Source organism: Nomascus leucogenys, chromosome 1a (genome assembly GCF_006542625.1).
Source record: "Nomascus leucogenys isolate Asia chromosome 1a, Asia_NLE_v1, whole genome shotgun sequence".
Classification (NCBI taxonomy): Eukaryota; Metazoa; Chordata; class Mammalia; order Primates; family Hylobatidae; genus Nomascus; species Nomascus leucogenys.
Window position 1 is genome coordinate 19,544,259 of NC_044381.1, and position 19,583 is coordinate 19,563,841.

Below are 19,583 nucleotides of genomic sequence, written 5' to 3' on the forward strand. Positions count from 1 at the left end.
CTAAAGCTAACCCAGATAAACCCCTCAAGGCAAGTGCTGAATTAATTTCACCAAGTACAACCTCCCTGTCATCTAGTGTTGGAAACCTTCACCAAGTTATTTCCCACATGGGTAGTGCCCTCTGGTAGCAAGGAGTTGTACGAGGGCATTCAAGTCCTGGGCCCCCACACCAGAATCATGAAGATGCCAGAAAAACCTTCACACATGACCTCTGGAGATGGACAAGGTGGAAGAGAAGAATTCTTCTTCCTTCAAAAGGCCTGGTGGGCGGGGGGGACGGGGAAATAGGCCTATACATGGAATAGGGACAGGGAATATATGAGAAGTTTCTGTACCTTCCTCTTGTGCTGTGTACCTAAGATCTAAAACTCCTCTTTAAAATAAAACAAAAAGCCAAGGCCTACAAAGTGGGGAAAATCTTCATACTAACTCTATGTGATCCCAAATGTTGACAATAATAGCTAGAATTATTCCTGTGGCTCAAAGTTTAAAGCTTCTGTATTCTTTTACCCACCAACTAGCGAGGAACAGGAGGCCAGTGGGTTCCCAGTCATATTGGTGATGACTTATCAACATGGCCACAGGGGCCTGGTATCTTTAGGATTAGAGCAAAGAAAGTTGACCTTCAGTTTTCGTTTTCATCTGAAACTCGCAAAGAATCTTCATAGCTTATCAGCATATGGAAAAATCTGATTTCTCTATTTTTGACTTGAGTAAAAATAAGACATAGGGAAAGTAACAAGTAGCCCTATTCTGTTGCCCATGATTTATACAAGTTTGGCACTGAGTTTTTCTATATCATGTTGATCAGAATTAATAGAAGCTTCAAATTGCATATTGCCTTTGGCTTACAAATAGTAAACTTATTCCAAATGAAATGTGCATTGTGAACTTCTTTATTTTAGAATCACTGTGAGAAACTCTCATAACTGTTCATCACAGCCCAGTCACAAGCAGGGTGGCAGCAATTGTCTATTTTCAAGTTCAGTAACTCTTTTGGGTCACTCAGGTGCCATTTAGCATGCTGGAAAAGTTAACCTGTTCATATTTTTTCATGATAGCTTTACTTTCATTCTCCCTTATTCTGGAATAATATTTTGTTTCATTTTAGCCATGGGCAATAAGAATTTATTGTACTTTATGTTGCCACATTCCATTGCTAGTTTATGGTGCTTTGTTACCTTAGGCTGGTATTTAAATCCAGCAGTTAAGAGATACCTTAAAATCCCAGTCCACATCCAGATGCTCCATTTGAATGAGACAGTGAGTCAGTATTCATAAAGTCCCTGAATGTAACTGCCTGGACCAAATGAACTTGAATAGTGAATGTCAGTGTCACGCCAGCACTATAGAACTAGGAGGCTCACATGGAATTGTGGAGATGAATGAGACAGTGATGTCAAGTATCAGGACTCTGAGAAGTAGGTTGAGACAGACAGAGCCTCATTATGATGCTTTGGAGCTGAGTGCTGCAGAATGGGTGGGATTCAAATAGGCAGAAAGGAAGAGAAATGGGCAGTCAAGGTGAGGAAGATTCCCTGAGCCCCAAGATGAAAAATGTGCAAGATATGTATCAGATGTCTGTTCAGAAACAACTGTAAACCACCGCTGCTTTAAGACTGATGACAGGCAGCTAAACTGGGATAGAAACTAGGCCATCAAAACAAACAAGCCTCAGCCACAGCTTGTCCATTCAGATTTGGCTCAGACCCTCACCCCAACAATCCTAATGCCCTCCATCCATCCTGAAGTTCCCCAGCTAGTGCCTTATCCTGGTCTTAGTCCAGTTGCTCCCATCCGGACAGGCTCCCATCCCTGACTCCTATAGGTGGCCCTTTCAGACCACAGTGTGTGCTCTGGGTGTGAGAAATAAGCCAGGGAGGCTGGAGAGGAGGTTTTGTGTAGGGTTGCTGAGAAATTAATATCAAATTGTGGAGGCCATGAATATAAAACAAAGGAAGTAGATGTACTACATGGGGAATGGGAACAAATATTTCGAGGGTTTTTAAATAGGAGAATGACATACTAAAAGTAATGTATAAGAAGAATTAATCTGATATTCTGTAGGAATAATCGATAGTGGGAGAGATTTAATGAAGAAACCCTATTTTGAGGATAACATATTCGTGGTTCTGTGGCACAGGAACAGTAACTCATAGACCCTGATTTTCATGTTTCCCAGCAGTAAGGGGAGAAGGGAGAGTTGGAGTTTTTTAAGCCATGTGTCAGAGCTCATTCTTCTTCATTAAGTCTGGAGTGTTGAGATCCCCACTAGGTGAGACTATTCCAGAACTGGCTATTTTAGTTATCAGACACCCTGGTATTGATTTCACCTCAAGCCACTGCTACGACTCTCCAAAAGGAGGGTTGCCTGAGCAACACACGCACAGGCCCACCTGGGCCTCACGTTTCCATAACTATAAAAATGAAACCTTGGGACTAGCAAGTGCTTGTTGCTCTCACACTCTTGACCATATGGCTTAGACATAGATGCCCAGTAGACGCTCGGCCATGCCAAGTGGACCCAACCTAACTGGACCCATTGTCCCAGGCAAAACAGGTGCTAATTTTTTTATCCTTGTTTTCAGCTATTCTTTTTGCAGGAAGGCCAAAACTGTGCCAACTGTTCTCCAGGGCAAGGCTGGCGGTCATGCCATCACTTTTTGGTGGTCCAGACCCAAGCAGTACCCCCCACAGGGCTCCAATTATAGAGCAGCAGCATTTCAGGCCTCCCTGCGGCACCAAAACCTTTTTGCAGACTTTTGCTAAATATTTTTTTTGGCCACTAAGACCCAAGACTAATATTTCTCACAGTATCATTTATAGGGCATTAGCACTGATATTTTTTGAAAAATAACTTTTATTGGAGTTTTTATTATAAGAGCAATACATCTTCGTTGTAGAAAAATGAATTAGACAGAGAAGCAGAAGGAAAACAATGAAAATTATCTATAATTACCTAATTCAAAGATAATTCGTTCAAATACCTTCTTCCTAGACATTAATATACATATTATACATATCTTTTGCCTAAAATGAAATATACTCTATATATTGATCGTAACTTTTTTCACTTACTGGTATGTAACAGGCAGCTTTCCATGTCTCTAAATAGTCTTCTACAATTTCATTTTATATCGTATTCTATAAGATACATAGATTTATATCGTATTCTATAAGATACATAGATTTATATTGTATTCTATAAGATACATAGATTTATATCATGTTCTATAAGATACATAGATTTATATCGTATTCTATAAGATACATAGATTTATATCGTATTCTATAAGATACATAGATTTATATCGTATTCTATAAGATACATAGATTTATATCGTATTCTATAAGATACATAGATTTATATCGTATTCTATAAGATATATAGATTTATATCTTATTCTACATACTATATCTTATTCAACAAATCCTCTAATGTTGATCTTTTAGGTTCTTTATAATATTTTCCTATTATATCAAAAATAGATTTGATGAATATTTTTATTTCTAAGTCCTTGTGTGCAGCCCTGTTTACTTAGGATCAATTCCTAGAAGTGAAATCGTTGTGTCAAAAGCATTGAATATTTTAGATTTTTGTTGTATATTGTCAAATTGCCCTCCAACAAAGTTTTACCGATTTTATATGCCCACCAGCACTGTACGAGAGTTCCCATTTACCCAAAATGTTGCCAAGACTACATATGACCAAGAGTTTTTACATTTACTATTTTAATTGGTGGATATACAATAATATAAAATACAATATGAAAAATGGTATACATTTATAATTTTGTTTATGTTTATCAGTCATTTATATTCATTTATGAATTGCCTATTCAAGTCCTTTGATCGTTTTTTGTTATTTCTCTGTTTTGTTTTTTAACTTTTAAGTTCATGGGTGCATGTGCAGGTTTGTTACATGGGTAAACTTGTGTCATGGGGGCTTGTTATGCAGACTATTTCATCACCCACGTATAAAGCCTCGTACCCATTAATTATTTTTCCCGATCCTCTCCCTGATCCCACCCTCCACCCTCTGATAGGCCCCAGTGTGTGCTTTGTTCCCCTCTATGTGTCCGTGTGTTCTCATCTGGCTCCCACTTAGTAAGTGAGAACATCAGGTACTTGGTTTTCTGTTCCTGCGTTAGTTTGCTGAGGATGATAATCTCCATCTGTATCTGTCCTTTGCAAGGACATGATCTCATTCTTTCTTATGGCTGCACAGTATTCCATGGTGTATATGTACCACATTTTCTTTATCCAGTCTATCACTGATGGACATTTAGGTTGATTCCATGTCTTTGCCATTGTGAATTGTGCTGCAATGAACATATATGTGCATGTGTCTTTATAATAGAATGATTTATATTCCTTTGGGATACCCAATAATGGGATTGCTGGGTTGAATGATATTTCTGTCTTTAGGTCTTTGAGGAATTGCCCACTGTCTTCCACAATGGTTGAACTAATTTACACTCCCACCAACAGTGCATAAGCATTTCATTTTCTCCACAATGGTTGAACTAATTTACACTCCCACCAACAGTGCATAAGCATTTCATTTTCTCCACAACCTTGCCAGCATCTGTTGTTTTTTGACTTTGTAATAATAGCCATTCTGACTGGTGTGAGATGGTATCTTATTGTGGTTTTGACTTGCATTTCTCTAATAATCAGTGACGCTGAGCTTTTTTTCATATGATTGTTGGACGCATGTATGTCTTCTTTTGAAAAGCGTCTGTTCACATCTTTGCCCACTTTTTAATGGGATTGTGTTTTTTTGTAAATTTAAGTTCCTTATAGATGCTGGATGTTAGACATTTGTCAGATGTATACTTTGCAAAAATTTTCTTCCATTCTGTAGGTTGCGTTTCCTCTGTTGATAGTTTGTTTTGCTGTGCAGAAGCTCTTTAATTAGATCCCATTTGCCAGTTTTTGCTTCTGTTGCAATTGCTTTTGGTGTCTTCATCATGAAACCTTTGCCTGTGCCTATGTCCTGAATGGCAATGCCGAGGTTGTCTTCTAGGGTTTTTACAGTCTTGGGTTTTACATTTCAGTCTTCAATCCATCTTGAGTTAATTTTTGTATATGGAGTAAGGAAGGGACTCAGTTTTAATCTTCTGTATATGGCTAGCCAGTTATCCTAGCACCATTTATTAAATAGGGAATCCTTCCCCCATTTCTTGTTTTTGTCAGTTTATCGAAGATTAGATGGTCATAGGTATGTGGCCTTATTTCTGAGTTCTCTATTCTGTTCCATTGGCCTGTGTGTCTGTTTTTGTACCAGCACCATGTTTTTTGGTGACCATAGCCCTGTAGTATACTTTGAAGTTGGGTAGCGTGATGCCTCCAGCTTTGTTCTTTTTGCTTAGGATTGCTTTGGCTATTTGGGCTTTTTTTGGGTTCCATATGAATTTTCAAATAGTTTTTCCTAGTTCTGTGAAAAATGTCATTGATAGTTTAATAGGAATAACACTTAATCTATAAGTTGTTTGAGGCAGTATGACCATTTTAACAATGTTGATTCTTCTTATCGATGAGCGTGAAATGTTTTTCTATTTGTTTGTGTCATCTTTGATTTCTTTGAGCAGTGTTTTGCAGTTCTCTTTGTGGAGATCTTTCACCTTCTTTGTTATTCATTTATAAGATACAAATACTTCTTTATATGTTTGACCCATATTTGACAATCTGATAGTTGATATTCAATATATAATACATATTTAAAGTTTAAAATATGATGTTTTGATATATGTATACACCTGTGAAATCATCACCACAATCAATATAATGAACATATTTATCAGCTCCCAAAGTTACCTCATATCCCTTTGTAATTGTTCCCTCATACCCCTACCCCCAACACCACTGCTCCCACCCTAGGTGAACACTGATCTGATTTATGTCAGGGTAAACTAGATTGCATTTTATACAATGTTATAGAAAAGGACTAATGCCTTTGGGATATTTTATTTCTTTCACTCAGAATAATTACTTTGACATTCATCCATATTGTAGCATGGATCAACAGGACATTTCTATCGCTAATTAATATTTCATTGTATATACTACAGTTTGTTTAATCATTCACCTGTTCAGAGATGGAATCGTTATTTTCAGTTTCTAGTTATTACAAATCTGCTATGAAATTTATTCATATTAATCTTTGTATGCACACATGGTTTCATTTCTCTTGGTTAAACACCTAGGAGTGAAATGACTTGCTAGTATCATAGATATATATTTAACATTTTAAGAAACAGCCAAACTGTTTTCCAAAGTAGTTGTACTACTTTACATTCCCGCCAGCAGTGTGAGAAAGTTCTGAGTTCTCCTTGTCCTCACCAAAACTTACTGTAGTCAGTCTTTTGCATTTTGGACATTCTACTTTGTGTGTAGTGGTTTCTCATTGTGGTTTTAAATTGTATTCCCTTAATTACTAGTAGTGTTGAACATCTATTCATGTGTTTATTTGCCATCCTGATTTCTTCTTTGGTAAAATGTCTGCTCAATTTTTTGGCCCTTTATTTAAAAATTGAGTTGTTTACTTATATCAAATTTTCAGTGTTTTAATATATTTTGAATATAAGTCTTTTAATGAGATATGTAATTTCCAAATACTTTGTCCCAGTCAGCAGCTGTATTTTCATTCTCTTAACAGTGCCTTTCAAAGAGTAGATTTTGATTTTGATGAGGTTCGACTTACTCTTTTCTTAATTTTTTAAAATAATTTCAACTTTTATTTTAGATTCAGGAGGTACATGTGCAGATGTGTTACATAGGTATATTGCCTGATGCTGAGATTTGAGGTATGATTGATCCCATCACCCAGATACTGAATATAGTATCCAGTAGTTTTTCAGCTCTTGCCCTGTTCCTTTCCTCTCTCATTAGTAGTCCCCAGTGTCTACTGTTGCCATTTTTATGTCCATGAGTACCCAATGTTTAGTTCCCACTTCTAAGTGAGAACATGTGGTATTTGGTTTTCTGTTCCTGAATTATCCTGCTTAGGATAATGGCCTCCAGGTGCATCCATGTTGCTGCAAAGGACATGATTTCATTCTCTTTATGGCTGCATACTATCTTATGGTATATATGTACCACATTTTATTTATCCAATCCACTGTTGATGGGCACCTAGGTTGATTCCATGTCTTTGCTATTGTGAATAGTGCTGCAATGAACACACAAATGCATGTGTCTTTTTGGTAGAATGATTTATTTTCTTTTGAATACATACCCAGTAATAGGACTGCTGGATTGAAAGATCGTTGGGTTTTTTGAGAAATATCCAAACCGCTTTCCACAGCAGCTAAACTAATTTACAGTCCCACCATCCATATAAAAGCATTCCCTTTTCTCTACAGAATCACCAGCATCTGTTGTTTTTTGATGCTTAAATTGTAGCCATTTTGACTGGTCTGAAATGGTATCTCATTGTCTTCTTTTGAGAAATGTCTGTTCCTGTCTTTTGCCCATTTTTAGTGGGGTTACTTGTTTTTTGCTTGCTCAATTTAAGTTCCTTATGGATTCTGAATATTAGACCTCTGTTGGATACATAGTTTTTGAATATTTTCTCCCGTTCTGTAGGTTGTCTGTTTACTCTGTTGATAGTTGCTTTTGCTGTGCAGAAGCTCTTTAGTTTGATTAGGTCCAACTTGTCAATTTTTTGCTTTGTTTCAATTACTTTTGAGAACTGTTTTGGTTACTGTAGCCCTGTAGTATATAGTTTGAAGTTGGGTAGCATGATGCTTCTCTCTTTGTTCTTTTTATTTAGGATTACTTTGGCTATTCAGGCTCTTTTTTGGTTGCATATGAATTTTAGAATAGCTTTTTCTAATTCTGTGAAAAATGATGTTGATAGTTTGATAATAATAGCATTAAATCTGTAGATTGCCTTGGGCAGTATGGCCATATTAATGATATTGATTCTTCTAATCCATAAATACTGAATGCTTTTCTATTTATGGATGTCATCTACGATTTCTTTCAGCATTGTGTTTTATAGTTCTCCTTGTGGAGATCTTTAACCTTCTTGGTCAGATATATTCCTAGATATTTTATTTTTGTGTATTTTTGTGTTGCTATTGTAGATGGCATTGCATTCTTGATTTGGCCCTCAGCTTGAAGGTTATTGGTATATAGAAATGTTATGGATTTTGTACATTGATTCTGTATCCTGAAACTTTACTGAAGTCATTTATCAATTCCAGGAGCCTTTTGGAAGTCTTTAGGGTTTTCTAGATGTATAATCATATAGTCAGTAAAGAGAGATAGTTTGACTTATTTGCTTATTTGGATGCCTTTTATTTCTTTCTCTTGCCTGATGGCACTCGCTAAGACTTTCCATTTATTCTTTTAGGGCTCATTCTTTTAGCATTGTATTTAAGAAATCTTTGCCTACTCCTGTCTCAAAGATGTTCTCATATTTTCTTCTAGAAGTTTCATAATTCTAAGTTTTAAGTTAGGTATATGATTTATTTTTAGTTAGTTTTGTAAATGATATGAGCTATATATTGAAGTTTGTTTTTATACATATGGACATCCAACTTATCCACTACAATTTGCTGAAAATATTATCCTTTCTCCACTAAGTTGCCTTTGCATCTTTCTGGAAAATCAATTGTTCTTATATACGTGGGTATATTTCTAGATTCTCTATTCTATTTCATTGTTATGTTTGTCTCTTTTACCACATTCTACTTAATGCCCTATAAATCATAAGGTCTGGCTTGTGGAAACAGATACTATTCCCTACCCTGGTGAGCCTCGGACACTGGTACTTCTAATTCTTTTAAGTGGTTCTTCCCCTACTTCACACACATGCCACCAATACACATTCTGCGGCATACTCAAGGGGATCCTCTGCAGATTTACAAAACCCACGTGTTTTTATAAATACAGTTTTACTGTAACAGAGCCACACCCATTCATTTACCCAAGTGTTGTCTGTGGCTGCTTTCATATTACAACAGCAGAATTGAGTACATGTGACAGGCACCATATGGCCCCAAAACCTAAATTATTTCCTATCTGCCCCTTTACAGAAAATGTTTGCCAACCCCTGATCTGGTCCCTCTACCTTATTATTGGAAAGGACACCAAGGTCTTCTGAGAGTCGTGACATATTCCCTGTTTCTAAGGATCACATCCTTCCCACTGTATCTCCGTGTCCTTCATCCTGTCACTGGCTTAGGCCTCCATGAGGTCAAAGACCCTAAAAGACGCACTGTATTAGCCTATTCTCATGCTGCTGTTTTCTTCCCGAGACTGGGAAGAAAAAGAGGTTTAATGGACTTACAGTTCCACATGGCTGGGGAGGCCTCACAATCATGGCAGAAGGCAAGGAAAAGCAAGTCACGTCTTACATGGATGGTGGCAGGCAAAGAGAGAGCTTATGCAGGGAAAACTCTCATTTTTAAAACCATCAGATCTCATGAGACTCATTCATTATCACAAGAACAGCATGGGAAAGACCTGCCCCCGTGACTCAATCACCTCCCAGCAGGTTTCTCCCATGATATATGGGAATTGCGGGAGGTATAATTCAAATGAGATTTGGGTGGGGACACAGCCAAACCATATTACACACACACACACACACACACACAAACACACACACACACACACACAAACCTAGACGAGTAGAAATTGTCCTCAGGAAGGTAGGGAAAGAGAGAAAAGCTCAAAAGAGCCTGGAGTTTTGTCAGAATTAGATAGCCTCAGGTGGCTCCAGTTTAAAAATAAATAAATAAATAACTAGGCTGGGCATGGTGATTCACACCTGTAATCACAATGTTTTGGGAGGCTGAGATGTAGGGAGGATTGCTTGAGGTCAGGCATTTAAGGCCAGCCTGGGCAACATAGCAAGACCTTATCTCTACAAAAATTTTTTAAAAATTTAACTAGGCATGGTGGTACACGCCTGTAGTCCAAGCTACTTGGGAGACTGAGGTGTAGTCCTAGCTGCTTGGGAGGCTGAGGTGGGAGGATCACATGAGCCTTGGAGGTGGAGGCTGCAAGTGAGCTATAATCTTCAAGCGAGCTATAATTGCACCACTGCACTCCAGCCTGGGCAACAAGTGAGATCCTGTCTCTTTAAAAAAAAAAACAAAAAACCTAAAATATGTAATTACATGTGGCTTAATAAAAACAGTGCCTTTTTCCAGCATCTTATTTAGGTGCTGTTCAAGTATCTTTCAGCATACATTTGGCCCACCCTCTCTTTTTAGCAGCACACTCTCCTTAGTGAGCAAGCTCCCATGCCTCCTTCAGAGGAACTCCTCACACATCTCCATTGGAGGCACATGTCAGCCCCACAGAGAGCAAACAGCACCAGCCTTTTCTCATGCCTTGTGATTTACCAAGAGGAGGGAGATGTGGGCAGTCATTCCAACCTGAGCGTACAGAGTGAAGACTTTCCATGAAATAATTCATTGTGCCTGGCCCTTCTCCCTGGTGGGAGGCTCGAGGGGGCACAGCCAACACACATGGTAGCACCAACATGCTCACCAGGGCCACAGGCCCATCACAGGCAGGGCCTGCAGGTGTAGCAGCTCCAATTCTTAGAGCCCTTCCAGCCATGCAAAGCCGGGCTGTGAGGCCACAGCCCACACATTGCAGTTGGGCATTGTTGTTCTGACCACCCAAGGCAGGTGGCTTATGCATTTTTTTGTCTGCTTATTCCTCTGCTGAGAATTGCAGAACCCAGCTGGCGTGAGATGCAGTTCAGACATCCCTACTAAGAGCGGCAAGGCTCTTATTAACCCTAAATCTCATGCAAAAAGGTGAAGGAATTACTTCTTTCTCCAACACTGAGGTTAAGACTAAGACACTCCTACAAATAATATCACGCTGGTATGAAAACTGTGGTTGGAATACAGGACCCAGGTCTGGAGTCTAAAGGCAGAGCTCACAGTGTTCACATGTAACCCTCTCAAAGTAGGAGGGTATATGAGAAAACAGTTGAATAAATATTAATATCCAAGTTGAAATTTGTGATAAAGGGCCTAGGAAAGCACTGTCTCAAAGATAGTTCCATTTACTTATTCAAGAAGTATTTACCAAGTGCCTACTATGTGCCAAACAGTGTACTGTGAGCCAAGGACACACAGTAAATAAGATAAATACAAACTAGTCCTCATTCATTTATTCAAAAAAAAGTATTGAGCATTTGTTTACTATACCAGGCACTGTTCTAGGTACTGAGGACACAGTAATAAGCCAAACAAATCAATGTTCGTAGTCCTGTGCAGTGTGATTGTAGTGGGGGCACTTAGAGTCTGATGGGAAAGTAATTCAAGAAGAGCATGATGGAAGCGGGAAGAGCTGAGGGCTTTTCAGGTCTCAGCTTGGCCAAGGTTGATCTGAGAAACCAGTGTTTGAGCAAGACTGGAAGACTGGATAGAGATTACAGGTGAGGAGGGGGGATGAGCGCTTCAGATAGAGGAGCCAGCAGAGGTTATAAAGAATGAAAATAGAAAACCTTTCAAGAACTTTTTTGGTCAGAGGTAATGGGGAGTGGCCTTAGACAAGGCTAAAGAGGGAGGTGGAGCAAATTGTTGGTGCTCTGTATGGCATTTACACTCTGCCCTAAGTGCAATGGGAAGTCTTAAACAGCTTAAAAATAAAGAGAGAGATTGTCTGATTTGTGTTTTTAAAAGCTTATTCTGACTGGTGTGTAGAGGATGCTTTTTTAGGGGAAGAGGCTAGATAGAGTCCCCTGTTTAGGAAATTGTCGCAGTACTCCAGGTAACCGTAGATTACTGTGGCATAAAGTACAGAGGTGGAAAAAATGGACAGAAGTAGATGAATTCAGGGATCTGTAAGAGGTAACTTCAACGGGACTTGGTAAATAGATTAACATGAGAAGAGAAACAGCCATAGAATGAACAGAGTCTCAAAGACATCAGATTTGGGGTGTTTCTCTCACTGAAACTCTCATGTACCTCCTAGTGGTGGTGACACATCCCACACCACTCAAGCCAAGATATTAGAATAAATTGAGAGCTCCATGGGTGTGTAATGCAGAATGTGTAGTTATAAGGAGGAGAATACCCCAAAGCTTCTGTTTGCTAAGTCCTGCTCATTTCCTTAACATCTACCTGCTCAGGCTTTATTAAATGCTAGGTCCTGTGCCTTTCTCCCAGTTTTTGAACAGCTCAAAAGTGTTAGGACAGACAGAAAAGTCAATCATAAGTGTGAGAAAAGCTCTATAGGCTGCACAGGAAATCAAAAGGAACAGGAGTGGGGACTGCTTTCTTTGAAGAAAGGGTAATTGGGGTGGGGGCGTTTAACAGCCTCAAAGGATGAGGCAAAGTATTCCATGCACTGATACAACAGACACACTTACTGGGTTCCTTCCATGTTTTCAGCACCATTGAAGGCAGCAGAGACAAAACAGACCAAAGTCCCTCCTCTCATAGAACTGATGTTATAGTAGGAGAAATGGAAAATAAACGTATAAAGAAGCAAATGGCATCCTATGGTAGAAGGTAGTAAGCGCTATAAAGAAAAAAATGCAGGATAGGAGGGAGAGGTAGTGCCTATGTGGGAAGGAGGTTCCAATTTAAAATACAACAGGCCAGAGAGGGCTCACTGAGAAAGCAGTTCTTGAGCAAAGACATGAATGTGTGCTCTTGAGCCTTCACACGTCTGGAGAGAGAAGAGAGGAGAAGAGCATCCTGCGCACAGGAAGAGTGAGTGCGGAGTTCCGCCTGCATGAAACATGCATGCCTAGTGTGTTCCAGGAACAACAAAAAGGCCAATGTGGCCACAGTGAGGTAACAGAGGGAGTACACAGGAGGGAAGATCAGAGAGGCAACCAGGCAGAGGGCAAGTTGTGTAAGACCTTGTAAATGGTCACGTTAAAGCAACACTGAGAGAAAAATCTATAAATGCCCACATTTATAAACAGACGCAATATTGCATTGAGCATCATGGGCTTTTCCAGCATTAGACAGGGGCAGGCAGAAGTGATTTATTCTATTGGAAACCATGTGGCCAACTGAATGTTATAGAGCTGACTCTAGTAAAACAGAGGCTTATCAGGCTGGCTCTGGTACAAGCCAATATTGCTGATTTAATTTGGCTCACATGTGCTGGGCACCTGTTCTGTCTACCTGGCCCTGAGGTTTTGCAGGCATGTGCCTGGGCCATTTCCTTCATCTAGTAAGAGGGGGTCCCAATTGCACAATAGAGTCAGCTGGGAAGTTTAGAAAAAAATATTCCAACAGAGACCAAATAATTCAAGATCTCAGGATGGGACAAGGCATCAGTACTTTTAAAAAATGATTCTCAGGGATTTAGATTTTACAAGTTACTTCTCCATCTTCTACAATCTATGTATAATAGAAGCTGGCATGGGAATATGGTGTGCTTAATCATTTAGAATATTTTAATCTGACATTCAAGGTTCTTTGCTATTCAGACCTAGCCTTTACATCCATCCTTCCATCCTATTTCTCTCTCAGGTAATTAATTCGTTTGTTCCAGTCAGACCTCTCCCTCATACTTGCCATGGCCTTGAGCCTCGTGTAACTTCCATGCCTGGAATACCCTCCCCTACCCCACCATATCTATCTAAATCCTAAATATTTTCAAGGCACAGCTCAAGCCCTCCATGCAGCCTCTTGGATCACCCCAGCCTGGAATGATCACTCTCTGCTGACTTTCTGAAGCACCTACTCTAGACCACAGTTGGGCAAACATTTTCTGTAAAGTGCCAGATAGGAAATAGTTTAGGCATTGTTGGCTATAAGGCCCCTGTTGCAGGTATTCAACTCTGCAGCTGTAGAGTGAAAGCAGCCATAGACCGTAAGTAAATGAATGGGTATGTCTGTGTTCCAATAAAATTTTATTTACAGAAACAGGACTGGATTTTGCACTCGGGCCATTCCTCGTGATAATATCAGCCTATCTCAGATAAATGAAGCAAGAAAAAGGAAAGGGATTTTGCCAACTAATGAACCAAAACTAATGAAAAGACCATGAACTTTGGAATCAGAGCTGAACTATGGTCAAACCACATAACCTCAATGAGTCTGCCTTTCTCATCAACCTCAGCTCTGTATCACCAATGTGATACTTAGCCTATCACACCTTATATTATTGGAAATATTTCTTATATCTGTCATGTCTCCTAGCTAGATCTAGGTCCTGGGGATAGAAGAGGCTGCATAAGTATTTTTAAGTGATTTAAAACAGGACTAGGTGGCAGGGCCTTGACTTGGAAGGCCTCTTGAGTTGTTTTCATCTCTCATTTCTATTCTAATTGTAGCTTTATCATCTGTCCCACATAACCTCCACCCTTCACCCCACCCTGCACATTTCCTACAGCCTGGATTTTTCTTGTACAGCCTGGATCGGGCACTTCCTGGATCCAATTATGTGGCAATGCACACAGTGACAGTGAATACCCTGGGCCACAGCTGTTGGGAAGCCATTTTTTATCATAATTGTTTGGAAGACTAAGGCCATCACTACTTCCTCTCTTAGTGGTGGGAACAGCAAGTTCTGATGGTCAAAGGTTAGGTAAAAATTAATCCACACTGGGGACCCACCCAACAGGTGGCAAGGAAGGTGATGCCAAGGAAGGACAGGGATGCCGGGAAGGGGAGGACTGGCCCCCTTGAGGAGTGGGAAAGGAAGACAGAGGGAAAGGGAAGGACTCATGTCAAAGAGACTCAAGTCAGCATCTGTTTCCTCATTTATACTGGAAGGCTGAAGTTCTATGTCACAAGGAAAATGCTTTTGATTTCCTAAAGCTTTGCCCACAAAGAGAAAATGCTTTGCTATTAAGAAGAAAGGTCAGCATTTTGTAGTTATTTATGGCTCTTGTTTATATACTTTTGTATTTTTTTAAATAAAATCCTAAGTGGAGTATAGAGACCCCATAGGGACTGCAGAAAGCTCTATACATACAGTGTAAAACTAAATCGGCATTTCAGAGGGCATTTACGAGGAAGCCACAGGAAGGAATACAGCAGTTCTTTGGACTGAAATGCACATCCATAAATATAAAAAGACACTAGAGCATAAGTGACACTTAAAATAGTTGGACATGGAAAGCAAGGCAGTAAATCTCACTGCCTAGCCACTGTTCTAAGCCATAGCGAGCACCCAGGCATGGGCTTATTTAAAGACTCTAGATAGGAAATGAGGACCTTGAGAAAACACACTCACAGTTGCTCTTTCCTGGCAGCAGGACACAATTCCCAGGCCCATGTGCCCTCCCTACTATGTCCAACAGGAATGATGTGAATGAGTTTCATGTCCTTGAAATAGACAGGTATTGAAAGTCCATCAGTGGGAAAACAAGGAACTCTACTCTTTCCCCAATAAATCCTTCCTCAGCCCTGAAACAGCCCTTGAGAATATCCACTCTTGCTCTGTGCCCCCTTGTGTTTGGTGGTGCTATAATGGCAGTTTTACAGCACTATCGGAGCCCAGAGGCTGACTGTAGAAGAGAGGGCAGGATTATGGCCCAAGGCCTTGATGTGATCTATGAAGGCAGAGGCAGACCCTCCTGCCTTGGTTCCAAGCCAACTTTGTAGGAGAGAGAGGACAGGGCACCTCAGTCAGAAAAGCTGTTTCCAAATCCTCAGCATCTGATTCCTCATAAATAAATGCTCTTGGCCCTGCCTGCTTCTTGAAGTAGAGGGATCGGGAAAGTTAAGATTTCCCTTAGGGACCAGGTCCTGGAAGCAGAAATAAGGAAGGTAAATTCTAGCCTCAGTCAGCCTACCATTTTATTAACTTACTCATTTTATGTTGTTTTTACTTCCTTTCTGTATTTGCTAATTAATTTAACTTACTTTTTAATTGAGTTCCCTTTGACAAAACCAGCCAATCTCAGGTAAATTAAGCAAGAAAAAGGAAAGAGTATCTGCCCACCCAGCTCACAGAACTAATTATAGTAAGGGTTAAATGAGATGCCATATGCAGTGTGCCCAGTTTAGTGCTTGCTACAAAGTAGATGGTAATAATTGCTAATTTTTTTTTTACCTGTTCTCTTCCTTGTTGAAAATCTAAGTTCATTCTCTTTCTCACTGTGGTCTACCACAAGTTCTTCCATAAATTATAGGATCAGAACTTGATCGCCATTGTGAGTGTAAATTACTGACCAAAAAATCATTCAGGAGACAGGTGCCATGTGGGAAGTTTCATTCTATGCCAAGCTCTCGATGGGAGCAGAGATGTGCAAGGTGTGGCCCCTGACATCAAGGGACTTCATATCTAGTTAGAAAAGATCAACACAGAAGCAATGGTGAGAAAGCAGTATGAGCAGGTGAGAAAGGGTAATAAAGAGAGTGCTGAATACCTGCTCTATGAATTTATGATAGAAGAGGAAGGTTGTAGTGCTCCCCTGGAAATTCTATTTCCATCTAGCTGTTAGCAGCGGCAAATCCATACAGGTCTGCAACAATTCAATTCTTGCCTCCTTGGAGGAATGAATTCATTCCAGGAGCATAAGGCAGAGTGAGAGACTGAGGCAAATTTTAGAGCAGAAGTGAAAGTTTCTTAAAAATTTTCAGAGCAGGAACAAAAAGGAAGTAAAGTACATGTGGAAGAGGGCCAAGCCGGCAACTTGAGAGATCCAAGTGCTCTGTTCAGGGTTGGCTTGGGGTTTTATACATTGGAATGATCCCAGGGTTTGTGTCCCTTCTCTTCTGATCCTTCCCTTGGGGTGGGCTGTCGGCATGAGCAGTGGCCTGTCAGCACTTGGGAAGGGCCACATGTACAGTGTGCTTACTGAAGTTGTGGGCATGCTCACTTGAGGCGTTTTTCCCTTATCAGTCAAACGTTCCTAGAGGAAGATCATGTACCAGTTAAACTCCACCATTTTGCCTCTTAGTGTACATGCAAGAGCCCACTGGCCCAGCTCCTGAGATCTTGTCAGGAAGCTGCTGATCACCAGCTTCAGGTGTTTTGTCCTAGGAGACTGCCTTTCCCTGGCACTGGATGCAACCAATTATTATTTTAGAGAGACAGTTTAACAACTGCCTGACCATCATCTAATAGTTGCCTGACATTCCTGAAGGGGTGCCCTCTCCTGCCTTGCTCATGTCTGCCTAACTACCTACTCCAACAAATCCATCTAACCCTATGCTCTCTGTTGGGGTCCTTTACATGCACCTTAGAGCTTGCGTAGCACTGTAGTTGGGAGCAGCCTCCGGAGCCAGAATGCCTGGCTCTGCCACTTGCTAATAATTGTATGACCTTGGGCAAATTATGGAAGTCCTCTCTGCCTTTGATTGTTAAAATGGAGGTAATAACTGCATATACCTCCAGAGTTTTTGAAAGGAATAAGTGAGGCAGTATATGTAAAGCACTTAGAATGGTGCCTTCCCACATAGTAAATGCTCAGTTAACATTAGTCATTCTTATTTTGGTAGTGCTTGCTCTTGCCCCTGGCCACTTGAAGTGGAAAAATCAGGAAAGTTATGAATGTCCTCAGAAGCCAGATCCTGGAAGCAGGAATAAAGAAGGAGGATTCAGGCCCCAGCAAACCTATCTTCTCATTAACTTGTTCATTTTATGCAGTTCATATTTCCTTTCTCTATTTGTTAGTTAATTTAACTTTTTAGTTGAGTTCTCTTTGATAATATCAGCCTATCTCAGATAAATTAAGCAAGAAAAAGGAAAGGACTTTCGCCTACTAATGAATCAAAACTAATGAAAAGAGAATGAACTTTGGAATCAGAGTTGAACTATGATCAAACCACATAACCTTAATGAGTCTGCCTTTCTCATCAGTACAGTGGGTTGATAAACTGCCCCTCAGGACTGATTTGAGAATCAAATTAGATTAAATATATAAAAACAGTTCGTAAACTGTAAAGTACTCTCTAAAACCTAGTTGTTGCCTTATTCCTAGGGCTAGAAGCAAAGATGGCTGGTAAGGTAGGATTTCTGGGACCCCATGGAGAAGGCACATATTCAGGGAAGATTCTGGACCACTTGTGAAGCCTGCCTTTCTAGCCAGGAGCAGTTTCCTTACTTGTTCTTTGCTACACACTGAAATATAGATGATATTGTTTCTTTAAGGAACCTGGGGGTTGCGGAGATGCTGGCTGTCCTGGAAAGTGCTGTTCATAAAATGCAATGACCTCATGGCATCTGAGTAGACTTCATGGGGAAATGGGACCTAAACAACAGATTGGGATTAGACAGGCCAAGACAGGAACATAGGTGGGAATTAGACATCTCTCCATGTGTGACTGCCCAACAGGTTCTTTTTGCCTGCTACCCAGGTGGAGCCAATTTATTAAGACAGGGGAATTGCAGAGCCAGCTGAATGGTAGACTAGCATTTTAGTACTCAAATCAGTTTCCCCAAAATTTGGAGGCTAGGGTTTTTCAAGGATAGTTTGGTGGGTTAGGGAATGGGTACAGCTGATTGGTTAGGGATGCAGTCCTAGGGTTGTGGGAAATGGTTCTTGTGCATGCTCAGTCCACTTCTGGGTGGGGCCACAGGACCAGTTAACAGGTCCAGGAGGAGTCATCGATCATCAGAAATGCTGGTAATCATTTACATCTTCACCTTAGGAGAATTCAGGCTCCTCTCATCCTCCTAACCTTGTGGTGGTCTTTCATTAACTTTACAAAGGCAGTTTAGATTCAGGAAGGGCTATTATCATTTAAACTATACATATCTCCCAAAGTTATCTTGGCCCAAGCCCAAGACTGATTAATGGCAGTTTGGAGGCAAAAGGCGAGATATGGGTTGGTTAGATCAGATCTCTATCACTGTCCTAATTTTCTCACTGTTACTATTTTTGCAAAAGTGATTTCACATGAGGAGGAGGAACACCAAGCAAAGAGATAAGTTCCTGTTCTAAGTCCAGTACTTGGCCTGTGGAGTCTACTTGTATTCACTCTGTGTGTGTGTGTGTGTGTGTGTGTGTGTGTGTGTGTGTGTGTGTGTGTACTTGCAAATAGTTGATTATAATAGAATCAAAATACATGCAGGATTTGTCTCCAAGATCTTGTCTACTACTGTTGGGGGTGGGGGTTGTAATCTTTCACCTTTTCATGTGCTACATCCTGCTAAGTTTTGGAAAAGTTTGGAAAAGTGGAGTTCAGCTAATATTGTGGAAATAAAGTGACTCTCATCTCTTATAATTAGCTACAGTTTTTCCTTTCACAAAGCAAGAGAATTACAATGCAGCTTCTGCCTTATAATATCTTTTTGTCTTCTAGACAAGAGTTTTGAAATCATCCCTAACACACACATGCACACACACACACCCCTTCCTCTCCTTATTGCCCAGTGGTATTGGCATTGATATTATTAATATAACTGTAGGTTCCCTGAAAAAAGCAGCTAATTTGATTGTACTTTGTTCTTGAAAGGAGAAAAAGAGAAAGGTATGGTTTCCTTTGGTGCACCAGTTTGTACATGATTTTCTTAATTTCAAAAATGTACCTTACAGATACACAAGAAACTTGGAACACTGGTTGCCTGTGAGAAGAGGAACCAGGTAGTTGAGGGAGATGGGTGTTAGGAAGACTTTTCACAGCATTTCCTCTTGGTACCTTTTAAATTTTGAATCAAGTTTATTTCTTGACTATTCAAGAACA

The 19,583-nt window shown here is 40.1% G+C and overlaps 1 protein-coding gene across 1 annotated transcript in view; it reads left to right on the forward strand.

Annotated features, from left to right (window-relative positions):
• ADAMTSL1 (ADAMTS like 1) overlaps positions 1–19,583 on the forward strand; it is a 445,880-nt gene that overhangs the window by 369,727 nt on the left and 56,570 nt on the right. The gene's annotated exons all lie outside the window — the stretch shown is intronic.